This window comes from Canis aureus, chromosome 8 (assembly GCF_053574225.1).
Source record: "Canis aureus isolate CA01 chromosome 8, VMU_Caureus_v.1.0, whole genome shotgun sequence".
NCBI lineage: Eukaryota > Metazoa > Chordata > Mammalia > Carnivora > Canidae > Canis > Canis aureus.
In genome coordinates, this window is record NC_135618.1 from 40,101,015 (window position 1) to 40,118,165 (window position 17,151).

Here is a 17,151-nt window from a genome sequence, read left to right on the forward strand (position 1 = left end):
ATTTTTATTTATTCCTGAGAATACACAGAGAGGAAAGAGAGAGAGGCAGAGACACAGGCAGAGGGAGAGGGAGAAGCAGGCTCCATGGCTCCATGCACAGAGCCTGACGTGGGACTCGATCCAGGGTCTCCAGGATCACACCCTGGGCTGCAGGCGGTGCTAAACTGCTGAGCCACCAGGGTTGCCTGCGTCTAGATACTTTTAAATGGTTTTTGTTGTTCTTGTGAATTCTGTTGTTATAAAGGAGACAATTTTTGTGTATTTTATCTCCTATCTGATCAACATGTTAGGTATTCACCTTAGTTCTCGTCATTTCATGGTGAATTCTTATCCCAGTATGAATAAGTTCTATTTTCTAAAACCGCCAGACTTATCTTGAACAATTTCCCCACATCAGTCAGACTCCCTGCTTCCCCTACGCGGTGGTGAAGGATGGCAGTCGTGCAAGGGCATCTGCATTTTACTCCCAACCGCCAGGCATGATTCCAGCCCAAGCTGGCAGGCCTGCGTTTGCGACAATGTCTAATTAGTTCTCATCTTGAAAAAGATTCCTTGAGTTCCTTGTCTCCTCTTACCATTCAAATAACATTATGTGATACTCCCTGAAGGCTTACTGTGTTCCAGACATTCTGTTAAGCACTCTTTATTCTACTTCTTGTAGCAACTCTCAATTGCATTATCTTTCCCATTTTATGGATGAGGACATCAAGGCTCAGAGAGGTTAAGTGATTTGCCCAAGGACAACATACAGCTGGGGAGCAGTTGAGTTGGAGAAACCAAGGCTTCGCCAACAGAAGCCTTTGTGCTGGATAATCTACTGCCTCTTAGAGTACATTCCCACATTTTTAATAAATGGGGGGAGGGCTGTTAAATGGGGAAAGGCCTTTTGAGCAATATTGATATAGCTGCATGATTTATTTCCATTCACTCATCCAATCATCAGGTACGTATTGAGGGCCTGTCATCAGGTACGTATTGAGGGCTGTCCTGGACACCAGGGGAAGTCAAGGGAAACAAGCTAGACCAAGTCCTGACCCTGTGAGTGTGGTCGGGGTGGAAGCATCGTGACAGTAGGGAAGAAAAGAAGGAAATGAGCGAGGCGCCTCTGCAGGTGATAAGTGCTGTGAAGGAAACACACATTATGTGTGGCGGAGCCCGTTGATGGTCACGGTGGCCAGGGAAGGCCTCTGTGAGAAGGCTACGTAGGAGCAGTGATCTGAAGGGGGAGAAAGTTAATCATGGCAGGACAGAAAAAAAACATAATTGCTGGAGCATGGTGAATGGGCGAGAGGGCTCACAAGGAGGGTCAGGAGACAAGGTCAGGGGACTGCTGAGACTTGTTCACTGTTGAAAGAGTTTGGGTCTGTTCTAGGTTTGGTGGGAAGCCACCGGAGGGACTGACATGATTGATTCATATCCAGCCTCCTTCAGGCTGCGAGCTACACTAACAGATTTTCTAATATTGAACCAACCTTAGATTCTTGAATACCATCTTCAAGATGGTATATTAGAACATAATATAGAGCCCAGGGACAAATACATAAAGTATTTACATATGAAGGAGTTTGGTAATGTGGGAAGACAATAGCATTCCAAATTAGTGGGAATGTTGTTGGGGCAAACTGGCCGGCCTATGAAACATATTCTTTGAGTTTTAATTCATAATGAGCACAAAATTTGATTTCAGTTTGAATGAAAGTGTTAATATTAAAAACACAAAACCATGAAAACACAGTAAAAAAATATGAGAGTATATTTAAAAATATTCTTTGTGTGAGGAAGGCCATTTTATTTTATTTTTATTTTTTTTTTAAAGCAAGATGTAAAATCTTGGACTCACAAGGGAAAGACTAACAGACTTATTTAAAATTTCCAAAAAAAAAAAAAATTTCCAAATAACAGTAAAAGCCATACACAAAACTGAAAGAAAACCTCAAGCCAGGGGATCCCAGGGATCCCTGGGTGGTGCAGCGGTTTGGTGCCTGCCTTTGGCCCAGGGCGTGATCCTGGAGACCTGGGATCGAATCCCACGTCGGGCTCCCGGTGCATGGAGCCTGCTTCTCTCTCTCTCTCTCTCTCTCTCTCTCTGTGACTATCATAAATAAATAAAAATTAAAAAAAAAAAAAAAAAAAAAACCTCAAGCCAGGAGTCAACCTCTGCAATACACATGAAAGAGCACTAATATCCTTAATATAGAGAGAGCTCTTATAAATCAATTAATTTCTTAATTAATTCTTATAAGAAATTAATGAGAAACCAAATAGAATTCTAGACACAGATAATTATGGACGCAGATAGAAATAGAAAAAAGGATACAGATAACTCATGGAAGTATAAATGACCCAGGCATTAAAAAGATGCTCATTCTCACTAATGATCAAGAAAAAAACAAAACAACGAACTACTGTCTTTCATCTGACAAAGATTATAATGACATAACAGGTTGCGTTGGTAAGAATGTGGGAGTGGTAGGAATTTAACACACAGCTAGTGGGAGGGTAAATTAGTGTGATTCTGGGTCATATTTTGCCATTATCTGTTGCTATTAAATATCTTTTGCCCCAGAAGTTCCACTTCTGAGATTTTATCCCAAAGAAATAACTGGACAAGTGCACAAAGATGGCGCTACAACTGTGATCCCGAAGCATTCTTTGTAACAAGTTGAAGGAGAAAAAACCCTAAATTTCTGTTCAAAGAGGGTTGTTAAATTATTAAGGCCCTGTTATACAGTGGAAAACTCTATGGCCATAAGAAATAAGGTCAAACTGGAAAAATGTCCATAGTGTATTTTTTAGCTGTTTTTTTTTTTAATTTTTATTTATTTATGATAGTCACAGAGAGAGAGAGAGGCAGAGACACAGGCAGCGGGAGAAGCAGGCTCCATGCACTGGGAGCCTGACGTGGGATTCGATCCTGGGTCTCCAGGTTCGCGCCCTGGGCCAAAGGCAGGAGCTAAACCGCTGCACCACCCAGGGATCCCCTTAGCTGTTAATGTCATAAAGGTTTTGTTTTTTTTAATTTTATTTATGATAATCACACAGAGAGAGAGAGAGAGAGAGGCAGAGACATAGGCAGAAGGAGAAGCAGGCTCCATGCACCGGGAGCCCGACGTGGGATTCGATCCCGGGTCTCCAGGATTGCACCCTGGGCCAAAGGCAGGCGCCATACCACTGTGCCACCCAGGGATCCCTGTCGTAAACGTTTTAATCACCTTTTTGAGGTATAATTTATATACAAAAAAATGAACCTGTTTCCAGCATAGAAATGGTTTTGAGATTAGTTCTGACAAATGTATACACCAGTGTAACAACTATCACAGTCAAGACCTTGAACATTTCTTCCTCCAAAAAAATCCCCTCATGCACCTTTGCGGTCTGTCTCACCTATGGCCCTCTGGCCCTGAGCCATTGATCTGCTCTTTTTGTCTAAGATTAGTTTTGCCTTTTCTAGGGTTTCACATAAATAGAATCATACAGATCTCCATGGTTTTTCTTTCTTCATTAAAAAATTGTGGTAAAATAGGGGTGCCTGAATGGCTTAGTCTGTTAAGAGTCCATCTCTTGTTTAGGCTCAGGTCATGATCTCAGGAGCCCTACCTCTGGCTCCGTGCTCCCTCCCCCGTGCACACACAATGAGGGAGAGAATCCTCAAGCAGCCTCCCCACTGAGCGCAGAGCCCCATGTGGGGCTCTGTCTCATGACCCTGAGATCATGACCTGAGCCAAAACCAAGAATCCCCCAGGTCGACCAGCTGAACCACCGAGGTGCCTCCTTGCTTTCAGTTCTTGAGCATATGCCCACAAGTGGTAATTCTGTTTTTAATTTTTTGAGGAACTGCCACACTACTTTCCACAGTAGCTTTACCATTTTACATTCCCAGCAAAACTGCATAAGGGTTCCAATTTTTCAACTTTCTCACCAATGCTTGTTGTTTCCTGTGTTTTTGGTAGTAGCTACCCTAACAGATGTGAGGTGGGATCTCATTGTAGTGTCAATTTGTGTTTCACTAATGATGAATGATGTTGAACATCTTTTCATGTGTTCAGTGCCTAGTTGCATATCTTCTTGGGGAAATATCTATTGAAATCCTTTCCCCGTTTTTATGTCTGGTTGTTTTTTGTTGTTGTTGTTGAATTGTAAGAGTTCTCTGTATATTCCGGTTATTAATCCCTTATCAGATATATAATTTGCAAATATTTTCTCCCATCCTATAGGCTCCCTTTTTCTCTGTAGCCTCTCTGGTGTCTTTGATGCAACAAAATGTTCAATTCTCATGAAGCCCAATTCTGTATTTTTCTCTTCTGTTACCTATACCTTTGGTGTCACATCCAAGAAATCACTGCCAGATCCCATGTCATGGGATTTGTGCTGTTTTCTTCTAAGAACTGTATTGTCTTAGGTCTTATATTTAGATCCTTGATCCTTTTGGAGTTTATTTTTGTATATGGTATTAGGTAGGGATCCAGCTTCATGCTTTGCATGTGCATCTCCAATTTTGACGGCACCATCTGTTGAAAAGACTGTCCTTTGCTCATTGAACAGGCATGGCGCCCTTGTCAAAACTCTTTTTTACCATATAAGTGAGGGCTTGTTTCTGGGCTCTCTGTTCAGTTCTGTTGGTCTGTATGTCTGTCTCTATGCCAATACCACAATGTCTTGATGACAGTAGCTTTGTAGTGATTTTGAAATTAAGAAGGGTGAGTCCTCTAATTTTGTTCTTCTTCAAGACTGTTTTGGCTGTTTGGAATCCCTTAAGATTCTATATGAATTTTAGGATGGATTTTTCTATTTATGCAAAAAATGTCGTTGAGATTTTATTTTTTTTATTTTATTTTTTTAAATTTTTATTTATTTGTGATAGTCACAGAGAGAGAGAGAGAAAATGAGGCAGAGACACAGGCAGAGGGAGAAGCAGGCTCCATGCACCGGGAGCCCGACGTGGGATTCGATCCCGGGTCTCCAGGATCGCGCCCTGGGCCAAAGGCAGGCGCCAAACCGCTGCGCCACCCAGGGATCCCGTCGTTGAGATTTTAATAGAATTGCATTGGATCTGTAGGTAGCTTTAGGTAACATGGACATTTCAATAATATGAAGTCTTCCAACCCATGAACATGGGATGTGTCTCTATTTATTTATTTATTTCAACAATTTTTATCGTTTTCTTTGTGCAAGCCTTTCACCTTTTTGTTTAAGTTAATTCCTAAGTATTTTATTATTTTTGATGCTATTGTGAATGGAATTGTTTTTGTAATTTCCTTTTCAGATTGTTCATTGTTTACGTGTAAAATACAATTTCTATTTGTATGTTGACTTTGTATTCTGCTACTTCACTGAATTAATTTATTAGTTCTAATAATTGTTTTGTAAAAGATCATATCATCTGCAAGCAGAGATCATTTTAATTCTTCCTTTCCAATTTGGATACCTTTTATTTCTTTTCTTGCCTCATTGCTCTAGCTAGAATTTCCACCACTATGTTGGATAGAAGTGACAAAAATGGGTACCTATAGCTTATTCCTGGTCTTAGAAGTGCTTTTAGACTTTCACTATTGAATGATGTTTGCTGTGTTTTTTTTCACATACAGCTTTTATTAGGTGAAAGTAGATTCCTCCTATTACTAGTTTGTTGACTGTTTTGTTTTTTTTTAAGATTTATTTATTTATTTATTTATTTGAGAGAGAGAGAGAGCACGCGCACCAGTGGGCGGAGGGACAGAAGGAGAGGGAGACAAGCCGACCTCCTGCTAAGCAGGGAGCCTGATGCAGGACCCAAGATCATGACGAATTCAAGAGCCAGACACTTAACCAACTGAGCCACTCAGGCACCCTAGAATGTTTTGGGGTTTTTTGTTTATTTATTTATTTAGATAATCTCTATACCTGATGTGGGGCTCAAACTCATGACCCTGAGATCGAGTTGCATGCTTCTCTGACTGAGTCAGCCAGGCACCCCTTGTTGAATGTTTTTATCATCAAAGGATATTCAGGGTCATCTGGGTGGCTCAGTTGGCTGAGTGTCTACCTTCGGCTCAGGTCATGATCCCTGCGTCCTGGGATCGAGTCTGACATCAGGCTTCCTGCTCAGTGAGAAGTCTGCTCTTCCCTCTCTCCTGCTGTGCTTTCTATCTCTCTCAAATATATAAATAAAATCTTTAAGGAAAAGGAATAAAAAGGATATTCAATTTTGTCAAATGCTTTTTCTGCATCAGTTGAGATAACCATGTGGTTTCTTTCCTTTATTCTGTTGATGTACATTGCGTTGATCAGTTTTTCTCTGTTGAATCATTGTAATCTAGGAATAAATTCCTGAGTTTATTAAATGATTAAATTTACTAAATTTCTCAAAGTTATTTTTTGTTGAGGATTTTTGCATTAATGTTCATAGGGAACATTGGTCCATAGTTTTCTTTTCTTGTAATGTCTTTGGTTTTGTTAGACCGACCTGACTTCATAAAATGAGTTAGGAAATGTTCCCTCTTCTTCAATTTTTTGGAAAAATTTGAGAAGGATTGGTATTACTTCTTTTTTAAATGTTTGGTAGAATCCACCAGTGACACCATCAGGCCCAGGGCTTTACTTTGTAAGGAGATTTTTTTTTTTTTTTTAAATACTGACTACTGCTTATGAGTCTCCTTACTTTATAGATCTATTCAAATTTTCTATTTCTTTGTGATTTAGTTTTGGTAGGTTTTGTGGTTCTATGCATTTGTCTATTTGTCTATGCAATTGTCTAAAATTATTACCCAATTTTTTGGTGTATAGTTGTTCCTAGACTCTTAAAATCCTTTAAAAAAATAAAATTGGTAGTAGTATCCCCAATTTTATTTCTGATTTTAGTCATTTGAGTCTTCTTTTTTTCTGAGTCCAAGGTTTGTCAATCTTGTCGATCTTTTTGAAGAACGAGCTTTTGCTGTCATTAATCTTTCTTTGTTGTTTAATTCCTTTTCTTGTTTATCTCCACTCTTTATTATTTCCCTCCTCTGCCTGCTTTGGGTTTACTTTGTTCTTTTCTAGTTCCTTAAGTTGTAAAGTTAGGTTGTTGATTTGAGATCTTTCTTGCTTTTTAATGTTAAGTGTTTGTAGCTATTAACTTCACCCCTTCACAAAAAAATTTCACCCCTTCACTATGCCAATTAGTTTGGTATGTTTTCATTTTCATTTATCTCTTTTTTTTTCTAATTTCCCATGTGATTTCTTCTTTAATACATTAGTTACTTAAAAACGTGTTGTTTAGGGACGCCTGGGTGGCTCAGTGGTTGAGTGTCTGCCTTTGGCTCAGGTCATGATCCGGGGGTCCTGAGATTGAGTGCTTTCCCTCTGCCTATGTCTCTGCCTCTCTCTCTCTGTGTCTCTCATGAATGAATAAATAAAATCTTTTTTAAAAAATGTGTTGTTTAGGAGTGCCTGAGTGGCTCACTCAGTTAAGCAATTGACTCTTGGTTTCAGCTCAGGTCATGATCTCAGGATTGTGGGATCCAGCCCTATGTCAGGCTCTACGCTTAGTGCAGAGTTGGCTTGAGATTATTTCCTCCTTCCTCTCCCTCCTCCCTCTGCTCTATCCTTTTCTCCTCCTCCTGCTCTGTCTCTCAAATAAACAAAATATTTTTAAAATATATACAATGTTCTTCTTTGACCTTTCTTTTTTATTAAAAGATGTATTTATTAGAGAGAGAAAGAGAATGTGTGAGTGAAGGAAGAGGCAGAGGGAGAGAATCTCAGATTCCATGCTGAGTGTGGAGCTCAATGCTGGGCTCGGTCCCAAGAACCTGAGATCATGACCTGAGCTAAAATCAAGAGTCAGCTGGTTAACCATTGAGCCACCCAGGTGCCCTGTGACCTTTCTTGACTTAAAATCTATTTTGTCTTATATCTGTAATGACTGTCCTGCTCTCTTGTGATTACTCTTTTCATGGAATATTTTTTCCAACCTTTTTCTTTCAACCCATTTGTGTCTTTGCATCTTAGGTGAATGAATCTCTTGTAGACAGGATATAATTGGATCATGGGTTTTATCTTAATGAAAATCTCTATTTTTTTAATTGGATAGTTTAATCCATTTACATTTAAAATAATTACTGGTAGGGTTTGAGTAACTGGGTGATGGGCATTAAGGAGGGCACATAATGAGATGAGCACTGGGTGTTATACTATGTTGGCAAATTGAATTTAAATAAACTGTATTTTAAAATTACTGGTAAAGTTATTTTGCTGTTTGTTTTCTTTATGCGTTATAGCTTCTCCCCTTCATTTATTGCATTACTGTCTTTGTGTATAGTTTATTTTTTTGGATTTGTTTTCTGTGTTTTTTCCTTCAAATTTTCATTTAAATTCTGGTAGTTAACATACGTTGCAATATTGGTTTCAGAAGTAGAATTCAGTGGTTCATCACTTACATATAGCACCCAGTGCTCATCATAACAAGTGCCCTTCTGGGGAACCTTGGTGGCTAAGTAAGTTAAGCATCTGCCTTTGGCTCAGATCATGATCCCAGAGTCCTGGGATAAAGCCCTGCATTGGGCTCACTGCTCCATGGGGAGCCTGCTTCTCCCTCTCCCTCTGCCTGACACTCCCCAATAAATAATATCTTTGAAAAAAAAAAAACAATTAAGGAGAGCACTTTTTCCGCATTGCCCGTCTAGCCCATGCCCCATGTCTCTCCCTTCCTCCATCAACTCTGTTCTCTATCATTAAGAGTCTCTTATAGTTTGTTTCCCTCTCTCTCTTTTCCCTCCTTCCCCTATGTTCATCTGTTTTGTTTCTTAAATTCCACAAATAAGTGAAATCATATGTTGTCTTTTTCTAACTGACGTATTTTACTTAGTGTAATACACTCTAGCTCCATCCATCGTGCAAATGGCAAGATTTCATTCTTTTTGATGGCTGAGTAACAGTTCAGTGTATGTATATACCACATCTTCTTTATCTATTCATCAGTCAATGGACATTTGGGCTTTTCCCATAGTTTGGCTGTTGTTGAGAATGCTGCTATAAACATTGGGGTGCATGTACCCCTTTGAATATGTATTTTTTTTATCCTTTGGGTATATACCTAGTTGTGTAATTGCTGAATATAAGATAGTTCTATTTTTAACTTTTTGAGGAACCTCCATATTGTGTTCCAGAGTGGCTGCACCCAGTTTCCTATCAATGCAATGTAAGAGGGTTCCTCATTCTTACATCCTTGCCAACATATTTTATTTCCTTGTTGTTAATTTTAGTCATTCTGACAGGTGTGAAATGATATCTCACTGTGGTTTTGATTTGTATTTCCCTGATGATGAGTGATGTGGTTTTTTTCTAAACATTTTATTTTCGCTTTCTTTCTTTTTTTTTTTTAGATTTTATTTATTTATTTGGCAGAGAAAGAGAGAGAGAGAACAAGCAGGAGGAGTGGAAAGCAGAGGGAGAGGGAGAAGCAGGCTCCCCACTGATCAGGGAACCCTATATGGGGCTTGACCCCAGGACCCTGGGATCATGATCTGAGCTGAAGGCAGATGCTTAACTTACTGAGCCACCCAGGCGCCCATGATGAGTGATGTTGAGCATCTTCTCATGTCTCTGTGAGCCATCTGGATGTCTTCTTTGGAAAAGTGTCTATTCGTGTCTTCTGCCTATTTCTTGACTGAATTATATGTTTTTTGGGCGTTGAGTTTAATAAGTTCTTTATAGATTTTGGATACTATCCTTTATCAGTTATGTCATTTGCAAATATCTTCTTCCATTCCATAGGTTGCCTTTTAGTTTTGTTGATTTCCTCTGCTGTGCAGAAGCTTTTTATCATTTTTTAAAGAAGATTTTTATCTTGATGAAGTCCCAATAGTTCACTTTTGGTTTTGTTTCCCTTGCAACGTGTCTAGTAAGAGGTTGCTATGACCAAAGTCAGTGAGGTTTCTGCCTGTGTTCTTCTCTAAATTTTGATAGTTTCCTATCTCACATTTAGGTGTTTCATCCATTTTGAATTTATTTCTGTGTATGGTGTACAAAAGTGGTCGAGTTTCATTCTTCTCTGCATGTTGCTGTCTAGTTTTCCCAGCACCATTTGTTGAAGAGACTCTTTTTTCCATTGGATAGTCTTTCTTGCTTTGTTGAAGATTAGCTGACCATAGAGTTGTGGGTCCTATCGTTGATTTTTTTGTAGTGAAATCTTTAAATTCCTTTCTCATTGCCTTTTGTGTATATATTATAGCTATTTTCTTTGTGGTTACCATGGGATTACATTTAACATCCTGAAATTCCAACACTAATTTGAATTTAGACCAGCCTAATGCACAACATACAAAAACTTTGCTTGATCCTTTACAACTGCATCTGACTCCTTTTGGTTGTTGATATAAGAATGTTACATCTTTATATGTTGCGTGCCCCCAAACATAAACTAGTGATTTTTTAAAATTGTTTAATTTCTTTAATTTTTTTTAATTTTTAAGTAATCTGTACACTCAGTGTGGGGCTCGCACTCACAACCCCAAGATCAAGAGCCACATGCTCTACCAACTGAGCCAAATTGGCACCCCTTCTTTATTCTCAAATTATGTAGAAACAAAATTTGGAGTTGTAAACCAAAGTTACAGTAGCACTAGCTTGTGCACTAATTTTTTTTTCTGTAAAGTCTGCTAATCTTTACTGATGATCCCTTTACATGATAGTAGACTCTGTCTTGCTGGTTTTAACATTTTCTTTTTGTCTTTGTCTTTTTGAAAGTTTGGTTATACATGTGTCTTAATATGGGTCTCTGAGTTAATCTTACCTGGAGTTTGTTGAGATTCTTGGATATTTTATAGTGTATTTTTATGTGGAAAAAATCAAGGTGTGGAGAATTAGGATACTTTTTTCCCGTAGTGATGGATAATCACATACCATTTTTATCTGGCCATATATAGAAAAGCTGGAAATATAGGACAATGCAATTAAGAAATTGTTTTTTATTTTGTAAATTTGTTTTGTCTTATCTTTTTTTTTTTTTTAAGTAGGCTCCATGCCCAATGTGAGGCTTGAGCTCATGACCTTGAGATCAAGAGTTGCATGCTCTACTGAGACAGCCAGCCCCTATTTTGCAAATTTCAATTGCTTAGGTTTTGCTAACAAACATGTATTGCTTCCCTACCTCATTGAAATATACAAGTAATACATGCTTATTAAAAACACTTAAATAAAAAAAATAAAAACAAATAATATAAAGGCAAGTAAAGTATATACTTCACTTTCATTGTCTAGGAGTAATCTTTTCTGGTTGATGTTTTGTTTCATTCAATCTACAGTTGATTAGAACTTAGCATGAACTTAGCAAGATTTCTGAACACAAAGTCAATACCAAAAAAAGACCATATATATTTCTACTTACTAGCAACAATGAAATTGAAAGTAAAATTTTAAAATATTTAAAAAGCAAGTATTTAAAAATAAATTTAGCAAAAAATCTGCAAGACCTCTACACTGAAAATTACAAAACAATACTAAGAGAAATTAAAGACCTAAAGGAGCAATTTACCATATTCATGGACTGGAAAACAATATTGTTAAAATGTCCGTTCTTCTCAAATTGATCTATAAATCGAATGACTTCCTAATCAAAATTCCAGCAAGCTTTTTTTGGTGAGGAAGGGATGATGGAAATTGGCAAGCTAATTCTAAAAATATATCCATAAAGCAAAAGACTCTGAACTAGCCAAAATTATTTTGAAAAAAAAAAAAAAAGCAAAGCTAGACTTACACTACAGAATTTCAAGGCTTAATAGAGAGCTGTAGGTATTGCCACAAGAGCAGACAAATAGACCAATGCAGTACAATAGAGTGTCCAAACACCACCCCACACATATATGGTCACCAGATTTACAATCAAAGGCTCCACTGCGGTTCAATGGAGAAAAGACGGTCTTTGTATTAAATTGTGCTACTCCAATTGCGATATTCTTACAGGAAAATGGACCTTGACCCCCTCCCTCCCACCATACACAAAAGTTATTCCAAGATGGATCATAGCTCTAAATGTGAATGCTAACACAGCCAGGCCTTTAGAAAAAATACAGAATACTTTCAGAAACTTGAGCTAGGTAAAGACTAGAGGGAGCACAAAAAAAGCAGTAACCATGAAAGACAAGTGTGATATAATGTAATTCATCAAAATTAGGGATATCTGTTCAAGAGAAGAGGGTGAGAAAGCAAAATGTTGACTAGGAGATGTCTCCAATACATTTAAAAATCAGTAAGAGACAGCCCAGCTTAAAGTGAGCCAAAAAAATTGAAGATATGTCACAAAAGATAATTTCCTTAGCCCTCAGAGGGATGCCTGGATGACTCAGTTGGTTAAGCATCAGACTCTTGGTTTCAGTTCAGGTCATGATCTCAGGGTTGTGAGATGGAGCCCTGCGTCAGGCTGTGTGCTACATGTGGACCTGCCTAAGATAAAGAGATCTATCCCTCTTCCTCTGCCCCTACCCCTTAAAAAGGAAATTTAAAAAAATAGTTTAAAATATATATATATCGTTAGTCATCAGAGGAATGCAAATTAAAATCACTTTGGAAAAATGTTTGGTAGTGACAAGACTAAATATTTTGATAAGACATATTTGTGTGATCCACCAATTCCCTGCCTGGGTATATACCCAACAGAAACAACTGTTTATATCCATCAAAGCACTATATCAGAATGTTCTAGCAGCTTTGGTCATAGTGTCCAAAAAAGTAGAAACAACCAATAGCCATCAACAATAGAATGGGATTCCTTTTTCTTTTCTTTTCTTTTCTTTCTTTTTTTTTTTTTGATACATTCATACAATCAAGTCCTGCATAGTAAAGACAAAAAATAAGCTACTCTGCAGTGTGACTGCAGTCCGCACTCTGCAGTGTGACTGCCCCTCACAGACACGAGGAGTGAAAGAAATGTGACACCAAAGAGAAGATACTCTGTGATTCCACTTATGGGGAGTTTTATGTCAAACCAAACCAATCTGAAATGATTGAAGTCAAAATAGTGGCTGCCCTTGGGGGCAGTTTTGACTGGGCGGGCACTGGAAACTTCTGCACATTGATCTGAGTGATCAGTATGATCATTGATTGGTACAGATGCACAAGTATACGTATGTAAGGACCCATCGAGTTCACCTTCCTATCTGGAAGTTATACCTCAATTGAAAAAAAAAAGTTGCGCTAGCAGCTGTCTACAGATCCAAATGTGTCTAAACCCAGATGAAGCAATGTTACTACAGCTTTTTAGCGTATGAGGCCAGGATGCCAGGGCCTCTGTCCTGCCGTTGGATTGGGTGATGTCAGGGCACATCCCAGGATGGACATGGCCTCCTGTCCTTGGGTGTCCAGGTACGCCCATGGTGACACTGCGTTGATGCTGGTGGTGGGCTAGTGGCTGGGAGCATGAGGGGACCATGTTGAAGAAAGACCAGGTTCAGCGCTTCTCAGCTCTGGCCAGACAGGGTCTAGAGCACTATTTTAAAATTTGATTTTTGATTAAAATATGCACAGCGTAAAAATTACCATTGTAACCATTTTTTATGTATAATTCAGTGGTGCTAAGTACATTTACAGAGCTGTGAGACCATCACCTCTATGAACCTCTAGGATTCATCCCCCCAATGGGAAGTCTGCTCCTATTAAGCACCACCTTCCCATTTCCCTCCTCCCAGGCCCTGGCACCCACCATCTACTTTTTATCGCTATGAACTGGACTACTCTGGGGGCCTTATATAAGGGAAATCATAGAGTATCTGTGAAATTTTTGTGTTCGACTTGCTTTCACTGAGCGTAATGTTTTCCAAGTTCATCTTTGTTTTAACATGTATAAAAATTCCCTTCTTTTTAAAAACTAAATAGTGTTCCATTTTGTGGGCACACCATATTTAGTTTATTCATTCATCCATCCATGGACATTTGGGTTGTTTCCACCTTTTTTCTTTTGTGGATAAATGCTGCTGTGAACACGGGTGTGTACAAATCACCGGTTCCAGTCCCTGCTTTCGGTTTTTGGGGTATATATACTCAGAAGTGGAATTGTGCTTCTGTGGAGCACTAATTTTAGAAAGCCACGGCTCAGCCCAACCACCTAGAGATGTGTTTGGTGTGAGGTAGGGCCTCACCATGTGTGTAGTTGAAAGCTACCCAGGCGATCGTCATGAGCAGACAGAACTGAGAAGCACCAGACCAGTGAGCCGGATAAGTGACAGAGGAGGGACAGCAGCAGCAGCAAGAGTGAGGGGAATGAGGCCCCAGTGTGTCTGGGAAGCTGGGGGCGGGTGAAACTCTCCTGCTCGCACCCTGAAGTCCCATCAGCCTGTCTGTGTTGGGAACCACTGCTTCCTCTGAATCAGACACCCATTTTTCTGCCCTTCTGACCTCAGGGCTAGAGTTGCCAGATTTAGCAAATTAAGATACAGAATACCCAGTAAAATTTGAATTTCCGATGAACGATGATTCTTTCAGTGTAAGTGTATCCCAAGTGTTACGTGAGATATACTTACACTTTAAAACACAGGGCCAGCATGAGAGGCTGACGACAGAGCTCCCCTCAAGGGACGGCTAGCTGGCCGCCTGTGTGGACAGGCCCTGCAGGGTGGAACTTGCACAGGCCTCTGAGTGGAGTGCGACCTGGGGCCCGCAGGCCGCGAGGGACATCAGGTAGGTCCTGCCCAGTGCAGGCAGCCTCCAGAGAGTGGCAGGAGGCCCTGCCAGCCTAGGGCGCTGGAGACTGAGGGTGAGTGGGCCTCGGGCTGCCTCGGCGGACCTGGAGGCCAGAAGTTGGTCAGTGGGTAGAAAGTGGAGCTGTCATGGGCGGGGCGAGGCCAGGCAGACAGGGGGGCCCGCTGCCCCTCCCTGGAGCAGGCTTCCCTGTGCCCAGCATCCTCCAGAGCGGCATCTGTAGGGGCGGACGCAGCTAAGGCCCTGTGCTCCCTGGTGCTGGTGTCATCAGACCCTGTCTCGTCCCTGAGAAGACACAGGTCCGATTTACTCATGGTCTCTGCCAAAAAGCCCTGTCCTGTCCTCTGCTGCCCTCCCAGGGCCCTCCTCCCAGCCATCGCTTTGTCTGTGCAGGCGGCCAGCCTCTCTCCCCTGCCGCACTTCTTGGCTGTGGGGGCCCCGCAGTGCTGACCTCCGGCCTGGCCTCTGGGATGCTCCTCTCTCCCGACTCCCTGCCCTCATCCCACCTCCCAGCACCATGGGTATGGACTACTTGAAACCCAGTCGCCTTTTCCAGAGGTGGGAGGAAGTGGTACCTTTGCTGCAGGACATGGCCCTCCTGCCATTGCCCTGGGACAGAGGAGGGGCACCCAGCCTGCACCCCCATCTATGATGGCCAAGAGTGAGCCCCCACCTCGGGGAAAGCATGAGCCCATTGAGGAGACCCAGAGGAGCCCTAGGAACCCAGGAGCTTGGCCATAGGGGAGGACCCCATGGCCAGCAGCCACCCCCAGCCCAGCTCAGTGGCACCTCTTCTGAGAAGGCCTCTGGTTACTGTCTCTCTCAGAATGATGAGCCTCATTTCCACCCAAAGATGTGGCTGGAAGAGATCCCTCGGGGCTGCTCACCCAACATGGGGGTGGCGTTCGTGGAGCTGACACTGGTGCTGGGCCCCAGCCTGATTGTACCACCTCCCCTGGCCCTCAGGACCCTGGGGCAGGTCTGGTGGTGTCACCCCCATCCTACAGGTGGAGGGGGTACCAGGAGTGGAGCTCAGGTCTGCTGATCTCAAGTCTCACCCCTGGGCTGCCCTGTTCGGCCTCATGTCTGCCTGCCTGCAGCACTTTCTGTTTACTTCCTGCTCTTCCCTGCCCATCACTGGTACCTGGGGAGCTGGGCTTTGTCCCCTTGGCCCGTCGTGGGCTGTCCGTGGGCATATGTTTCTTCCACGTGGTGAACTAGTCCTGCTCAGCAGCTCCAGCACCACAGGGACACCTGCTCAGCACCACCCAGCCACTGCCCCCTAGAGCAGCTCGGCCTTGAAAGTCACTGATGCAGTCTCTTCTTCCTCCGCCATCTGTGCTGAGGCAGCCTGGACTCACCTTAATTCCCGGACCTCGTCGCCTTAGGGATGCTGAGACTGGGGGGCTGGGGATGCTCCATCCTGGCACTCCCAGGCTCAGCCCTGCTCCAGTGGACGGAGCCAGTTGCGTGGTGGTGGGGACGTCGTGGGAGCCTCAGTGGTCGGAGAGCTGGGCCCCGAGCCCTCGGGATCTGTGTGCAAGGCAGGAGCAAGGCCCAGTCGGGAGGGTGGGGAGGCGCTGGCTGTGCAGGGCAGCGCGGTTGCGGCCCGCCAGCTCCTGCAGTCCCCCAAGCCCACCGCTGTCACGGCAGCTGGGCTCTTCACCTCTTCCTGTGCTGGGCTCCACCTCAACCCTCCTTCCTGTCTCATTTCAAAAGCCAACAGCTTCTCAGACAAATCAATGATCTGCGGCTGCCCAGATCAGCTCTTTTCACTGCTCTGTAAGTCAGAGAGGCAGGGGGTGCTGCCAAGATCTGGATTTGAGGACCCCTGTGGACGTCATGCTCGGGAGAGAGGTCCAGCCAAGGCCGTAGAGGAAAACAGTCTCACCACCAGCAGACCTTTGTTGTTCGGGGGTTAGCTGCAGGGACGTTCAGTGACTTGCCCAAGGCTACATAGTAGGAAGCTGGCCCTGCTGTATCTGGAGCAGAGTCCCCCTGCTTCCAGGCTGGCACTCTATTGTGGCTGTGGTCCTCATCATCCTGCCTACTCCCCCTTGCTTTCCTCCCTCCAGCACCCAGCAGGCACCTGCGACCCAGCTGTACCCCACAGGGGCTCCCCAGAGGCAGGCCAGCTGTACCCCGAAACAGCAGGGTGTGGCAGTTCACTCAGACCCAGAGGTGGGCCTCAGCACGGGGGTGGCACTGAGTGCAAAGGGGGGAGGGGGAAGGCATGCCCAGAGTGGACAGCAGGAGAAACATTACAGTACAGGAAGAGTACGGGACATGGGAGGGACATGTGACAGGGAGGGAGCCTTGGAGAGAAGCAGGGGACGAGGTGGGAGCCGAGCGGTGGGTGCCTCAATTCTCCTAAGCAAGCCACCTGGGAGCCATGGATGGTTGTAGAGCAGGAGGGTGGTGGGTTCAGATGAGGCAGCAGCTTGTGGTTAAAGGGAGGTGGGAGGGGCTGTGTGCTCCTGTCAGCCTAGTCTCAGGAGCGGTGTG

At 42.7% G+C, this 17,151-nt stretch overlaps 1 protein-coding gene across 1 annotated transcript in view; it reads right to left on the reverse strand.

Moving 5' to 3' along the window:
• Positions 1-16,817, reverse strand: part of NLRC3 (NLR family CARD domain containing 3) — a 39,131-nt gene extending 22,314 nt beyond the window's left edge. Inside the window, exon 1 of the mRNA XM_077906392.1 lies at positions 16,008-16,817. The gene's annotated coding sequence lies outside the window, so the exon portion shown is untranslated. The remainder of the gene's footprint in view (positions 1-16,007) is intronic.
• Positions 16,818-17,151: the final 334 nt, after the last annotated feature.